Below are 16,676 nucleotides of genomic sequence, written 5' to 3'. Positions count from 1 at the left end.
AAAGTAGAAAGAAGTGGAGGGCAAAACAAATTTTACAACATTCCTTTAAACTTATTTTTTCCCTCTCTGCTTCCCTCCACTTTATGAGAGGATGCTCTCATTGTGTAATGTTGTGGGTTTAGCTGTAATGGTACCATTGTATTTGATAGAGAAATTAGTATGATATACATATTTATTACAAATCCATGGCTTTTACCAATTATCATTTTCTAATTTGTATTATATTTCTTCTAATGTACACTATTACTTTTGTAGTTGTGAATTCCTTGAGGAAAATATTTTGCATATAATAGCCCTAACTGAGCTTGAATATCATCAATCTTTAGTAATCCCATTTAGCACATTTTAGAAATGCTCTCCAAAATCCCCAAGTGGAGACAGTGTTGACATTTACTCAGAACTTGGGACTGGCATGGTGACATCAGGTTAGTTTAAGGTGTTAATAAGAATATGTATAATTCATTTGTGATTTTTTTTTTATCAAGAGACTAGTGAAGACAGGATGAAATAAAGGAGGAGATGAACAGAGATCGATTATAGGTAGTGCTTGGAAAAGGAATGGGGGAAAAATATCTCAGTTGTGGTAGATTAAGTAATATCATGTAGACTTGTTATGTTTGTAGTTGTACATAGTGCAATGGGAATAAAGGTCATTGCAACTAAGGAAACATGAGGCCAGGGCATTAGACAAATCCTCAATTTAGATATGAATTCACTCAGGTCCATTTCTTAAGATGAGATAGAAAACAGTGAACCATGGACTGAAGAAAACCAGGAGGAAGAGCCATGTCTGCTGTCATTGGTGCTTTGTTTTCAAAGAGGACCAATGACATCATGGAGTGGTATCTTGATTTTTTTTGTGAATTGGATTTGAGTGAAGCAGAGCTGCTCAAAGTCATTAGTCTCTTCCAGAGTCATCAAAGTCCCGTGACAAGACAAAAGGCAAAATCATTATTTTGATAATGATGATAGTGCGGGATGCAGTGGGTGGCCTTAGCATATTCAATGTTTGACAAAGCTCTAAGTGGCTGACCCTTGGAACAAATTGTTCTTATCTGTCCATTCTGCTGGAAAATCTAGGAGGCCCATAGGGGATAATAAGTCTTGGGAGAAGATAGTATGAATGGATGATGTGAATTGCAAAAGAGGGAAATGTTGGTAAGTGATGATAATAAAATTATTTTTACTTCTCCTAATTGGGTGTCATCTGTTTGGGTTTTTTTTCTTCCACAGTGCTGAAAATATACTTGAATTTGTAACTTCTGACATTTTATTAGCATACTCCAAATTTACTCATACTGAGCAAGAAGATATTGAACAGAATGCATTCCAGCAGAGATCTGTGTGGGATACCACTGAATAGTTCAAAAACACCAACCCTTCTTCATCCCTGCTAACCCTCTACTAACAGTGAAGCACTGATAACTGCTATGTTAAAATGGCAGTTAGGCATTATTATACTAAATCAAGGCAGCACTTGTCTTGTTAACTGATGTAATAACATGGATTAGATTTTTAAAATTTTTCTAAAACTCATGCAAAATACATTTGCATTTCTTCCCTTTCTGGCTTGTGACTTCATCAGAAGGTAATTAAATTTGTTTCACTAATTTGCATATCAACAAAAACTTTGTAATTCAGAATAAGAATAAACTTTAGGATAGACACTTTACCAGCATTAAAAATGTTTGTACAAAGGAGAAGGAAGAGCAAGGGGCAAGAAAATTTTTGTTTGTTTCTTCCTTCTCTTTACCCTTTCTTTCTTTTTTTTCTTCTCCTTCCCTTCCTCTCCCTCCCTTCCCTTTCCCTCTCTTCCCTTCATTTCTTTCTATTCCCTTTCCTTTCCTTCTCTTTCTCTTCCCTTCATAATTTTTTTTTTCATTTTGGATCTTTTCTCAGATTTAGAATATAATCATTTTCTCTATTAAAGTGATAAATAGAGGAAATTCCATTTAGGTCATTGTAATACAACAAAATAATATGGAGTAATGACCTCTTTAACTTGAAGCTCAATGTTTCTGACCTGTATGCTTTAAAGCATGATTTTGTTATTGATAACAATAAGCTCGGTGCTTTAAAATTTTCAAAGCATTTTGCAAATATCACCATTTTATCCTCACAAACAACCTTGTAGAACAGGTGACACTATTACATAAAAATTACAAATAAGGAAATTGAGATAAACAGAGGCTAAGTGATTCACCCATGATCACAGAGCTTTTAATGTCTAATTCCTTATTTGAACTCAGGTGTTCCTGACTCCAGGTCTACACCATATACCTGACTCTTATAACACGTTAGAGTAACATTTTTGCTGTTTTATCTTCAGGTAGGGATTTGGTAACTTATGTAGAGAGTGCAAAGTGTTCTCTATTAATATTGTGATATAGAGGGCAGAGCCAAGATGGCAGAGTAAAAGCAGGGACTCACTTGAGCTCTCCCCCGAATACTTCCAAACACCTGTAAAAGTAACTCTAAACAAATTCTAGAGAAGTAGAACCCACAAAAAGAAAGGAAAAAAAAGACAAATTTCTGGCACAAGAAAAACCTGATGATCAATGGGATTCATTGGGTTGGGAGAGGGGTGCAAACCAGCATGGGCATGGGCACAGACTGGGTGCCAGCAAACCCTGAGCTAGCTTTAGGGGACTTAATCCCTGACAATCAAAGCAGTTTTCAGACTTCTTAATCCATGAATTCCAAAGATGACTTAGAAGGTCAATGCAAAAGGTTTATAGCACCTGAGTGAGAGAGGAGCACAGACCAGCCCCAGCCCCAGCCCCAGTGAAGGCCCAGAACAGAAGCAGTAGCAGTGACTGCTTCCAGAGCTCTCAACCTACAGATGGTAAAGGGATCAAACAAGTAATAAAAAGGAGATTATAGGAATATCTTTACTGTCACAGAGGCAGAATTCTGTCAGTTTGCCCATACGCTGATCTGGGGGGAAGCACTTGGTCAAGGAGGAGCACTGGCATAGCAGAGCTTGTGGTGGCTGTGGGGAGGGAACCCTCCTCACAGTTTCAAGGCAGAAAAGATTGCTTCTGGTCACTCACAGAAGAGAGCACAGACAAGGAGTTGAGTAATCACTTCTCTTTAGATCTTACCACCTTGGAAGAGCTGAAAACTTACAGGTCTCTAGAAGTATCCCTGAAAACATCAACAAAAACCCCTGAAGTTTGGGAGAGTACAACTTCTACACTGGAAGCAGAGCTCTATCTTAAAAAGAGTTAAAAAGTCAAGTAATTGGTTGGGAAAATGAGCAAATAGTGGGGCAGGGGGGAGCAGAATCAAACTATAGAATCTTACTTTGGTGACAAGGAAGATTAAATCATACACTTAGAAGAAGACAACAAAGTCAAAGCTCCTCTATCTAAAGACTCCAAGAAAAATATGAATTAGTTGCAGGCCATGGAAGGGCTGAAAAAAGGATTTTGAAAATAAAGTAAGAGAAGTAGAGGAAAAATTAGAAAGAGAAATGAGGGTTCTGCAAGGAAATTAAAAAAAAAACAAGTCAATTAGTTGCTAATAGAGATGTGAAAAAATATTGAAGAAAATAACACCTTAAAAATGGACTAGACCAAATGGTAAAAAAGTTCCAAAAAGCCAATGAGGAGAAGAATGCTTTAAAAAGCAGAAATGACAAAATGGAAAAGGAGGTCCAAAAGCTCAATGAAGAAAATAAAATAATTCCTTAAAAAATAAAATGGAGAAAATGGTAACTAACGACTCTACAAAAAAATCAAGAAATTGTAAAGCAAAACCAAGGGAATGAAAAAAATAGAAGGACACAGCAAAATAATGTAAAATATCTCATTGGAAAAACAACTAAGCTGGAAAATAGATCCAGCAGAGATAATATAAAAAATTATGGGACTACCTGAAAGCCATGATCAGAGAAAGAGCCTAGACATCATCTCTCAAGAGATTATTGAGGAAAACTGCCCTGATGTTCTAGAGCCAGGGATTAAATAGGATTTGAAAAAAATCACCAATCATGTCTTGAGAGAGACCTCAAAATGAAAGCTACCAGGAATATTACAGACAATTTTCAGAGATCCCAGTTCAAGGAGAAAATATTGCAATTAGCCAGAAAGAAACGGTTCAAGTATTGTGGAAATCAGGATAACAAAAGATTTGGGAGCTTCTATATTAATGGTTTAGAGAGTTTGGAATATGATATTCCAGAGGGAAAAGGAACTAGGATTAAGACCAAGAATCACCTACCCAGCAAAACTGAGTGTAATCCTTCAGAGGAAAAGATGGGCATTCAATGAGATATAGGATTTTCAAGCATTTTTAATGAAAAGACCCCAGCTGAATAGAAAATTTGACTTTCAAATACAAAAAATCAAAACAGGCATGAAAAGGTACACAGGAAAGGGAAATCACAAGTGACTTACTAAAGTTGAACTGTTTACATTCCTACATGGAAAGATAATATTTGTAATTCATGATAACTTTCTCAGTATTAGGGTAGTTGGAGGGAATATATATCAACTCAAGGTGAGTTGAATATGAAGTGTTGATATCTAAAAAAATAAAACTAAGGGATAAGAGAGAACTTTACTGAGAGAAAGAGAAAAGGAGAGGTAGAATGGGGTAAGTTATCTCACCTAAAAGAAGCAAGAAAAAAGCTTTTACAGTGGAAGGGAAGAAGGGGGGAGTGAGAGGGAATTACTCTCATTGTATTTGGCTTAAGGAGGGAATAACATTCACACTCAATTGGGTATGGAAATCCCCATTCCCCCTGTGGGAAAGTAGGAAGGAAGGGATAAGAGAGGTAGGGATGATAGAGGGAGGGCAAATGGGGGTTAGGGGGTAATCAGAAGCAAACACTTTTGAGGAGAGACAGGGTCAAAGGAGAAAACAGAATAAACGGGGGGCAGGATAGGATGGAGGGAAGTTAGTTTTTTACAGCATGACTATTAGTGTTTTGCATGACTACACGTGCATAAACTTTATCAAATTTCTTGCTTTCTCAATGAGGGTGAATGGGGAGGGAGGAGGGGAAAGGATTTAGAACTCAAAGTTTTGAAAAACAAATGTTAATAATTGTTTATATATGCCACTGGGAAATAAGATACACAGGCAATGAGGTATAGAAATCTATTTTACTGTACAGGAAAATAGAAAGGGAAGGGGATCAAAGAAGTGAGGGTGATAGAAGGGAGGGGAGATTGAGGGCAGGGGTAATCAGAACACATGCAGTCATGGGGTGGGTGTAGGGGATAGATGGAGAGAGTACTTAAAACTCAAAATGTTGTGGAAGTAAATGTTGAAAATGAATATATATATATATATATATATATATATATATATATATATACATGTTGTTACATACATAGAGTCATGGTACAATATGACACCATGACAATAATAAATTAATTGAAATAGTTGTGGTATTTGGGACTTAAAATTCTCATTGGTAATGATACTTTGTTCTATGTTTTGTTTTAGGTTTGTTTTTTGGAAGGTAAAAGTACAGCATGAAATGCAGTCACCAATAATTTTCGGCTTTGTAGCCAGGAAAGGTTATTGTAGAGTTGTTACTGGCTGTGATAGAGGACAGCTCTACTCCTGCTCCTCCTGCAAAGGGAATTCAATGTAATTTGAGAAAGCATCATCATTTAAGGCCCAGGGAAAGTTATTATATTCACAGCAGTCATGTGCTCTCTCACTTTACACACTCTCAGCTGCCATAACTGCTCAACAGCTTTCCCACCCCCCCAAGGTTATTTTCCCCTCCTAATTCCATAAAAATTTTGACATTCAACATTTATTACCAGAAGCAATGAGAGTAGCCAGGTAAAACTACAGCCAGTCCATCATTTCTTTAGTTCAAACTAAACAAAACAACAACCAAAAAGAAAACATGCCTATCATTTCCTCTGCATAGACAAAGATTTTGTCATAGCTTCAAAGGCCATATTCAGATGACCCATCTAAACAAAAACTAATGAAACCATGACTCAAGGGATGATTGAGTACAGGTGTGTGACCTAGTACATGCCTAAAATCAGAAGGTAGTCAGAGCAATGGTCTCTGGGGCCCAGTTAGCTGTTTGCCAGGGCAGACTCATTGGACTAATGTGCAGACAAGAAATGAGATCACCAGACAGTATTCTCTCATGAAGTAAGGGCCAGATATAATGATAAGAATCTGAACTTAAGAAAGACCAATAAAGAAACAAAAAATGACCATGGAAACAGATGCTTTTGCATATTACCAGAAAATAGAAGGTGTACTAGAACTCTGTATTCTCTGAAAGCCAACTGAAGATGAATTATGGCCATAATTTCCTATATGGAATATTACTCACAAGTTTTCCTGGAACCTAGAAATAACAACAAAAATAAAAATACCAAGGCTGCAATTCTTCATTGGCATTGAAAAATCATTTGGGACTTTTTGTGTGTGGCAGGTTTGAAATAGAAGCAACTTTGTAGACAAAAGGGAAGGTACTTTTCAATTCCAGTTAGGACCTATTTTGCCTTCAAACTCAACCCAAATAAGGCAAAGTGGAAGCCTCATGATGACACAGCATCTAATGATCTTAGACTACAAAATATCTCTAAAATCTTTGCTGTCATTAAGTATATTGTGCATGGGTGTGACTTTAAATTTACTCCTCTAAAAATGAAATTCAATTTGTATCTAGAAGATATTCTGAGTTTTTAATACATGCTAGCAAATAATAGCATTTTAGATTATCTAGTAGCAGTTTTGGAACCAGTCATCTTTTGAAGTATTTGGTCCCTTGGTTAGATTGTTGAAATCAATTACTCAATGAAAAAGCATTTATTAAGTGTTTATTTTCTGCCAGCCACTTAATGCTTAGTGCTAAGGATTTAAAGGAAAAACAAAAACAATCCCTTCCCACAAGAAGGGTGTATTAGAAAATTTGGATATTTCAGGAATTTCATCATAAAGGGAGAAAAAAGTTATATTGTCCAATCTCTCATTTTCCAGATCAGGAAACTAAGCCCAGAAAAGTCAAATGACTTGTCCAAGGACAGAGAGGTGGCAGAACCAAGGATTCAAACCCAGGTTTACTGGCTTAAATCAAGTATTCTTTCTTCAATGTTCTCAGCATTTCTAAGTTTCTCTATCTTATTAGAGTGCTCTCCTCTCACCTGCCAATGAAAGACTATAAGATCATGAATCTAGAAGTAGAAGGGAACAGAGGGGTCATCAAGTCCAAGCCTCTCCTTTTACAAATAAGGAAAATGACACATAGAATGTTTGAGAGAAATGTATAGTCATTCAGGTTATATATTTCAGAGGCAGAGGTTGAACCCAGGTCCTTTGACTCTAGTTCCATTGCCTCATCAATTGCAAGAATCCATATAGTATCCAATGGCCCAACTCAATGTAAACTATAATACAGCCAAAAGCCATATTTACTTATTGAAGTTTTGATGCGGCTGAGAAGATCTGTATAAACTAGATGAGTGAGATGAAAAGAGAATATAAATTATATATATAGACATATAAACACACATACATATATGCTCAACTTTTTATTTACATCTTCACAAAAATATCCATATACATAGATCTACATCTATATGTCTAAGATAAGATATGCCCTACATATGTAAATCTATATATCTGTATCATCTATTTCTATAGTTATATCTACATTCACATTAATAGCCATATATATCTATATATATATATATACATATGTATCTACATCCTCAACTCTATCTCTATGTGTAACACATTTTGTCTCTTCAAATTCCTAGACATCTCTATGTCTATTTTTGTGTATTTTTATGTCTATCTGTCTATCTATCTATCTATCTATCTATCTATCTATCTTTGAATATGGTGTTAACTGAGGCTGGAAGTACAGTTGACACTCACAGGCTTGATCTACAAAATTGATTAACATGCATGACTTGCTCCATTTCTAATCTGGGCCTGTTTACCCCTGATTAAGTGATATCCCTCTTGGTGGCCTTCCTCTCTCAGGGGCTAACCATATTGTTGCTACACTCCTTATGGACACTGAATTGACTTTAACCCACTGCAGCTCAGAAATCCCAACCTCAAGTGATCCACAGGCCTCAGTCTCCTAAGTAGAAGGAATTACAGACATATACTGCCATGCTTGGGAAGAAATCAAGATATAAGGAATTAAATTTGAAAACATGTGAAATACTGAAAATATTTCATTCAGGAAATCTGAACATTCTCTTCAGTGGATTTCTAATATTGTACTTTCCAAACTCTAGTTACTTTAGATAAAAGTTATTGAAGAACATTTTTTTTTGTCTCAATCCTCCTATATCCTACTCAGTGCTGTTTCTTCATTGTTTATTTTTTGGTTTTGTATTATTTGGACTTCAGAGTTAATTTTGAGAAATGTGATATTTGTATTGATGTTCCTCCAAGTGGAGTATTCTGTGAGATTTCCTTCTCACTGTGGATTATTCTCTGTTTGTTCTGGACAGCGATTCAACCTAGAGAATGGAGATGTAATTTGCTTTAATCAATGGATTTCTTGCCAGGCATATATGCAAAGCTTCTTTTATTTCAAGTTCAAATGTTTGTTTTTTTCTGGTGATTGGTTTTGCTTTGCCGGTATTTATTCTGTGACCCATGGCTTAGGAGTATTATTTTTAGGAAGTAGCAGACAAAAAACTTTCTGTGGTGCCAGCTGAATTTAGCATGGGTTTTAAATGTCTCCCTTTTGTTTTCCCAAGCAGATTTGCCAATATATATCCATGTCAAAGTATTAGAGGATAATCTTTGTGAATATAAAAGCTGTATTTTATTAAAGTGAGAATTTTGGATTTTCAGTAGTTATCAAAGGTTTCACAATAAGTAAGGTAAGCATATTTCCTTTTTTATATTTTCAATGCTATTCATTTAACAAATATCTATTGAGAACCTGTTATATGATGGTGTCTGTCAGGAGTAGAAAAAAGAGAACCTTGCCATTACAGAGCATACAATCCAGTGATCAGCATATGACAGGTACCCAAATTACCCAAAGAGAAGACAGAACATTAAAGAATAGTGAGAGGTACAAATAATAAGGTACCACACTTTCCTAGACCCTGGTCTATGTATACTGACCAGTATGTATCAGACCAGCATTGTCTACCAAACTATGATTACATGAGATAATAGAGAGCATGTGGTCTTATACAGGATCTTCTGGTGACCCTGTAATCTGCAGCTTCTTGATATTGGTTAGCAAGGTGATTCCATAATTTATGGTAAGATTTTGTGCATTAGTGTCTTGGCAGTGTCATAATTACTACAGGTTGATTCCTGAAATTTTCAGAAGATTTTTTTAAAGGAACATAATTCAGTTTAGTCAATTACAATTTGTTTCTTAGTTCCTACAGCCCTTTTTCTGAACACTATATGATGATTTATAATTTATTTCAGGATTTTTAAAAATGATTTAAGGGGGTCATTGATTACTTTGTCTCTCTGATGCAGGTTATGGACCCCTTTTCAGAAAGTATTGAATGCGTAAACTAAAATGTTATTGATAGTTGGAGGACAAAGACCATGTTATATTTATTCTTCTATTCACCTCCATTCCATTACCTAAAACAATAAATTACACATAAAAGTTGTTAAATATATGTTGGATGAATGGAAAAAATCATGGTGCCACAGAGAGAGTCCTGGTATTAGAATCCCAAGATAGAGTTTTGAGTGTTTGTTCAACAGTTCTTAGCTGTGTCACTGTTGTCAAGTCACTTAATGCTTAACTTAAATACATGTTTCCTCACTAATAAGTTGGGGTAGGAATCATTTTACTATGTACTTCTTAGGGCTGTTATGTGGAAGGCATCTTGTAAACCGTAGCAGTTTTCATGATGTTCAGGTAAACTAGTAATAAAATATATGGTTGTCTACGTAGAAGTGATATTGGGTTCCTATAAAATGTATCCTAGTAGTTCAGCGTAGGATGCCATGCTACCTTTCATAGAAGTAACTTTCCAAATGTTGATTTTAATTGAAGCAAAAAGTTGTAACTAATGATATTTCAGATTATATATTAGTGAACATTTTATGCACAGACCAAGTATTAGCAGTTCACATTTCTGTTACTTTTAGGATATAAGAAATTGCCATCTAGTAATAAATACTATTTGTGCCTACTTTTTCATGATTGAGTGACTTTTATGCAATCCCCTTGAAGAAGACCAATGAAAAGCTTTTATTAAAAATTAAGACATTTCTGTTCTTAGTTGTTGATCCAAAATGCAATTAAACAACAATTTTACAGTTACTGCGTATTATTTGATTTGTTGTATTAGGAGGGCAGAGTTTATAATCTCAAAGAGGATCATAAACATGTCTGAAACGTTCGGAACCGCCGGATATAAGAAACTCTCAAAGTAGAAGGCAAAAGAATCAAAACATATATTTAGGCTCCACAGTAACCAACCCATGAACCAGCAACCCCATTTTGATATATTGATCAAAAGCTTCCAGGCCCAATAAGTACGCCTTGAAAGAGTAACCAGGAGGCTACAGAGAAGCATGATTGCGTAAAGCAAAATCATGCTTCCCCCTCTATGGTAAAAAGATTACCCACTGGCCTGAAGTCTTTGTTCAGCTTCCTCCCGTAGGTCAGCTCTGCTACTGGCAGCTCCTGCTTCGGCTGTGGCTATAGCTATAGCAGCCTCTGGCTCCAACAGGAGCTGCTTTTAACCATCCGGCTTTTGCGGGGGTGTAAGGTACGCCGGGGAAAGCACAGGTTCTTTCAATCTGCTTAAGCAAGGTGAAGGGGTTGACCGGGAAAGCACAGGTTCTTTCCATCAGCTTAAGCAAGGGAAGCAAGGTGAAGGGGCCGACAAGCTTACTCCAGTCCAACATACAAACAGTATTCAGTTCAGGGGAAAAAGCCAAACTAGTCAAGGGCACTTGTTGACTAAGTGCTAAGGAGCCCATTTTTGGTTGCCAACACATTTGTGAAAATAGTTTGAACTTTCAGACTGTTTTAATAACAGTTAAAGATCTCCATGTTTCATTTAGTTGATGTCTGTATATTTTTTCCTATGCATCACTAAATTAGACCGCTTAATTCTCTGGGTCAAATTTCATCAGCCAAGATCAGTGCTTGGGCCAGCAATATAAAGCTCTTTGGGCTCTCACTAGAGACAAGTTCATTAGGAGTGGTAAAAGGATAATAAATATTTTGTAGTGTAGCCCAACGCACAATGCAAATTTAAAGTGATAAATATTGTTTGAGACAGTAAATGAATTTGTTACTAAAAATACAGTATCTCATACTCTTTGAGGTTAGGATTGAAATAAATTTGAATCCCAAGTTTCAGTAGATGGACGTATCACAATTTTTTTTTTGAGGAGGAAGTGGCGAAGGTGGAGTAGAAAATGTGTTTTAGACTTTTTCTTAGAGACTTACTGTCTTGAGAAATGTAAATGGCAAAGACAAGGATTCATTTTCTTTTTTCTTTTGTGTTTCATCTTTTATTATGTAATATTTTAGTTTTCAACATTCTTTTCCACAAGATTTTGAGTTACAAATTTCTACCCTCCCCCCACTCCAAGATGGCATATATTCTGATTGCCCCATTCCCCAGTCAGCCCTCCCTTCTGTCACCCCCCCCATCCCCTTTCCTCTTACTTCCTTGTAGGGTAGGATACATTTCTGTGCCCCATTCCCTATATATTTTATTCCCTATTTGCTTGCAAAAACCACTTTTTTTTTGAGCATCTGTTTTTACAACTTTGAGTTTCAAATTCTCTCCCCTCTTCCCTTCTCACCCATTCTCCCTAAGAAGGGAAGCAATTCAACATAGGCCACACATGTATCATTATGTAAAACACTTCCACAATACTCATGTTGTGAAAGAATGACTATATTTCCCTGCATCCTATCCTGTCCCCATTTATTCAATTTTCTCCTTTGACCCTGTCCATTTTCAAAAATGTTTGCTTTTGATTACCTCCTCCTCCTACCTGTACTCCCTTGTGTCATCCCCATTTTCATCCCCTTTCCCCTACTTTCCTGTGGAGTAAGATACCCAACTGAATATGTATACTATTGCTTCCTCAAGTCAAATCCAATGAGAGCAAGATTCACTCATTCCCCCTCATCTGCCCCCTCTTTCCTTCCAACAGAACTGCTTTTTCTTGCCACTTTTATGTGAGATAATATAACCCATTCTATCTTTCCCTTTCTCCCTCTCTCAATATAGTCCTCTCTTACCCCTTAATTTAATTTTGTTTTTTTTAGCTATCATCCCTTCATATTCAACTCACCCTGTGTCCTCTGTCTGTACATTTTATATTCCCTCCAACTATCCTAATACTGAAAAAAGTCTCATATATTACACACATCATCTTTCCATAGAGGAATATGAACAAAACAGTTCAACTTTAGTTAGTCCTTTATGATTTATCTTTCCTGATTACCTTTCATGCTTCTCTTGATGTTTGTATGTGAAAGTCAAATTTTCTGTACAGCTCTGGTCTTTTCATCGAGAAAGCTTGAAAGTCCTCTATTTTGTTAAAAGTCTACATTTTGCCCTGGAATATTAGACTCAGTTTTACTGGGTAGGTGATTATTTGTTTTAAACTTAGCTCCTTTGACCTCCAGAATATCATCTTCCAAGCCCTTTGATACTTTAATGTAGAAGCTGCTAGATCTTGTATTATTCTGATTGTGTTTCCACAATACTGAAATTGTTTCTTTCTGGCTGTTTGCAATGTTTTCTCCTTGACCCGGGAACTCTGGAATTTGGTAACCATTTTCCTAGGAGTTTTCTTTTTGGGATCTTTTTCAATAGGCAAGGGGTGGATTCGTTCAATTTCTATTTTGCCATCTGATTCTAGAATATTAGGGCAGTTTTATTTGGTAATTTCTTGAAAGATGATGTCTGGGCTGTCTTTTAAAGCATGGCTTTCAGGTAGTCTAATAATTTTTAAATTATTTCTCCTGGATCTATACTCCCAGTCAGTGGTTTTTCCAATGAGATATTGCACATTGTTTTCCATTTTTTCCTTCTTTTGGTTCTGTTTTATAATATCTTGATTTCTCATAATGTCACTAGCTTCCACTTGCTCCAATCTAATTTTTAAGGTAGTATTTTCTTCAGTGGTCTCTTGGACCTCTTTTTCCATTTGGCTAATTTTGCCTTTCAACACATTCTTCTCCTCATTGGCTTTTTGGAGCTCTTTTGTCATTTGGGTTAGTCTATTTTTTGAGGTGTTATTTTCTTCAGTATTTTTTGGGTCTGCTTTAGCAAGTCATTGACTTGTTTTTCATGGTTTTCTGGCATCACTCTCATTTCTCTTCCCAATTTTTCCTCTACTTCTCTTATTTGATTTTCCAAATCCTTTTTGAGCTCTTCCATGGCCTGAGACTAATTCATATTTTTCTTGCAGGCCTTTGTTGTAGGGTCTTTGACTTTGTTGACTTCTGGCTGTATGTTTTGATCTTCTTTGTCACCAAAAAAAGATTCTATTGTCTGAGTCCTTTTGTTCTGCTTGCTCATTTTCCCTGCCAATTACTTGACTTTTGAGCTGTTTGTCAGGGTATGATTGCTTTCAGAATAGAGAGTGCTTTATTCCAAGCTCCAGGGATTTTGCACTGCTCTTTTCAGAGCTGCTTCTCTTCTGATATGTTATGATGCTTCTCTTCTTGCTTGTGCTCTGGTGTGTGAGTGCAGACACTCCTTTCTGCCATGCAACCATCAGGAAGACTCCTTCTTCACAGTCATCACAAAGCTCTGCCACACCAGTGCTCTTCCTCCCCCAAGAACTGCCAACTAGGACTGTGACCCAGATCCAAGCGGGGCAAAGCAAGAGAACCTTTCCTCAGCACCAGCAAAGGGATCTCTGTACTTCCCTCTGATCAGATGATTGATTCCCCCCAATGTGTGTGCCTGGGTCCTGAAGCAACCACTGCTGATGCCGCTACCCCTGTTGCTGCTGCTGTTGCTGCCAGTGTCACTGTTGTAGCCACCTCCACTGCCCTGAGACTGCAACTGACTTCACACTTCCTTCTCCCAGAGTCAGCAATTTTTCCACTGACCTGCTCTGTTGTCTTTGGCATTTGTGGGTTGAGAAGTCTGGTAACTGCCACAGTTTAGTGATTCAGGGCCCTGAGGCCTGCTCTGCCTGGTCTACTGCTGTGGTCAGGCCCGTCCTAGTGCGGCCCACATTGGGCTGTGCTCTGCTCCCAGCATAGTTGGATAGACCTTTCCTAGCAACCATCCAGGCCATCTTGGGCTTGAGAATTGTTTCCCTCTGTTATTTTGTGGGTTCTTTAGCTCTAGAATTTGTTTAGAGTCATTTTTACAGGTTTTTGAAGGGATTTGGGTGAGAGCTTAAATGAGTCCCTCTTCCCAACCCGCCGTCTTGTCTCTGCCCCCAAAATGAAAATTTATCGTTACATATATTGAATCCTTTCATATTCTGCTATGCACATAAATGCTTTTTTCTTTCTTACTTACTTTGTGTGTTTAAGTTCCAATATTTAACTTTCTGATTTTTTTTTGTTTCTTTTCTATATTCTGCATTTGATTTCTGGCTAAATTCTGTTCTGTGTCTAAAATAGAATAAAAAAATTTAGAAAAATTAGCTAATAAAAAGGAACATAATAACTTAAAAAACAGAATTGATCAAATGGTAAAAGAGGCACAAAAGTCCACTAAAGAGAAGAATCCTCAAAAGTCCACTAAAGAGAAGAATCCTTAAAAATCAGAGTTAACCAAATGGAACAAGAAGTAAAAAAAAATTCACTGGAGAAAATAATTTCCTGAAAATTATATTTGGGCAAGTTGAAGCTAATTACTCTTTGTGCCATCAATAAACAATAAGACAAAGCAAAAGCATAAAAATGTGATATACCTTATTGAAAATTAATTTGAAGAGAGATAATTTAAGTGTTATGGGACTATCTGAAATTCATTGCAAAAAGAATAAAGAAGTCTACATATCATAGTTCAAGAAATTATTGAGGAAAAATACCCTTTTATCCTAGTAAAAACAGAAAGTTTAAAATAAACTTATTGACCACCTCCTAAAAGAGATTCCAAATGAAAACTCCCAGCAATAAAGAGCAGTATTCTAGAATTGTAAGGAGCTAAGATGGTGGAGTAAGCAGTAAGTCACTCTTACCCTCCCTTACTCTCCTTGAAAATCCCAGAGAATATTGTCCCAGGAAAAAATATGGAACACTGGAGCCAGCAGAAAGACACGGTGCAGGAGTCTTTTAACTCATGATGCTAGGGGGATTAATAGAAAAAAAAAAACTCCCTTTCTATGACTGAAGGATACTTGCATATGACAGGAGCTGTCCTGGTGAGGTAATGGTAATCTCCACCTCAGCAGACCAGCAGGAGATACTGAGCCCCAGGTTTGTGGAACTGGCAAGTGCCAATACTGCCCCCCTTTCCTGTGCCTTGGCACAGTCAGATAATACAACAGACACCTGTGTGGAGAACCACCACTCGTACCTAAGAACAGGTGTCCATCAGTTTCTAGGCCTACTTGTTTTCTAGTGCAGCTTGGAGTGAGGAGGCAACCTCCACTGGCCAGACCACCTCACCTCCACACCCAACCTATGAGCTTCATTGTAACCCTTGGGAAGCATGGAAAAACCCTACCTAGCCTTTGCACACATAAGCCACCCCCACAAGATCCAGCTCAGTGTCAGGTAAGCTACACCCTCTACAACCTCCAGCTTCCAAGTACTGAGAACCCAGCATGCAAATCTAGTAACCAGGCCCCTGGCCCCCTGTACAAGAAGCAAGGAATAGTGGCTCCTGTGATCCAGAAGCACAGATCAATTTTAAAAGCAAGGGAAAAGGCAAATGCCATGAGCAAAAACCAACATAGAGAAACAAAGACCATAGATTCTTACTATGGGGACAGAAAAGATCAAAACACAAATTCAGAAGAGAACAGCATTGTCAATAAATTCCACACCTGAAACCTCAAAGGACAATATGGACTGGGCCAAAGTCCAAAAAGCCTTCTTGGAAGAGGTCAAGAAGGATTTTAAAAGTCAATTTAGAGAGATAGAAGAAAAATAAAAAAAAAAACCCTTTAAAATGCAATTGACATAATGGGGAGAAAAAAAGTACTATAAAAGCTCAAACACTAGAATTAGCAACATCAAAAATGAGGTACAAAGGCTAACTGAAGAAAAAAAAAATTGTTAAAAGTTGGATTTGGCAAGTGGAAGCTAATGACTCTGCGAGACATCCAAAATCACTCAAACAAAATCGAAGCAAGGGAAAAAAATAGAAGAAAATGTAAAATACCTCACTGGAAAAAATAACTGACCTGGAAATTAGATCCAGGAGAGATGATCAAAGAATTAATTATTAGTTCACCTGAAAACCATGATCAAAAAAAGACCCTGGAGAACATCTTGGAGGAGTCATCAAGGAAAACTGCCCTGACATCCTAGAACTAAAAGGTAAAATAGTCATCAAAAGAATTTACAAATCTCCCCCTGAAAGAGATCCCAAATTGAAAAGACCCAGGAATATTATAGCCAAATTAAAGAATTATCAGCTTAAGGAGAAAATAGTGCAAGCAGCCAGAAAAAAAGAAAAAAAAACAATTCAAATATCATGGAACCACAGTCAGGATTATGTAGGACCTTGGAGCTGTTACATTAAAAGACTGGATGGCTTGGAACATGATATTCCACAAGCAAAGGA

This window comes from Trichosurus vulpecula, chromosome 6, assembly GCF_011100635.1.
Source record: "Trichosurus vulpecula isolate mTriVul1 chromosome 6, mTriVul1.pri, whole genome shotgun sequence".
NCBI lineage: Eukaryota > Metazoa > Chordata > Mammalia > Diprotodontia > Phalangeridae > Trichosurus > Trichosurus vulpecula.
The sequence above is the reverse complement of the archived record's forward strand: the minus strand, read 5'-3'. Positions refer to the sequence as shown.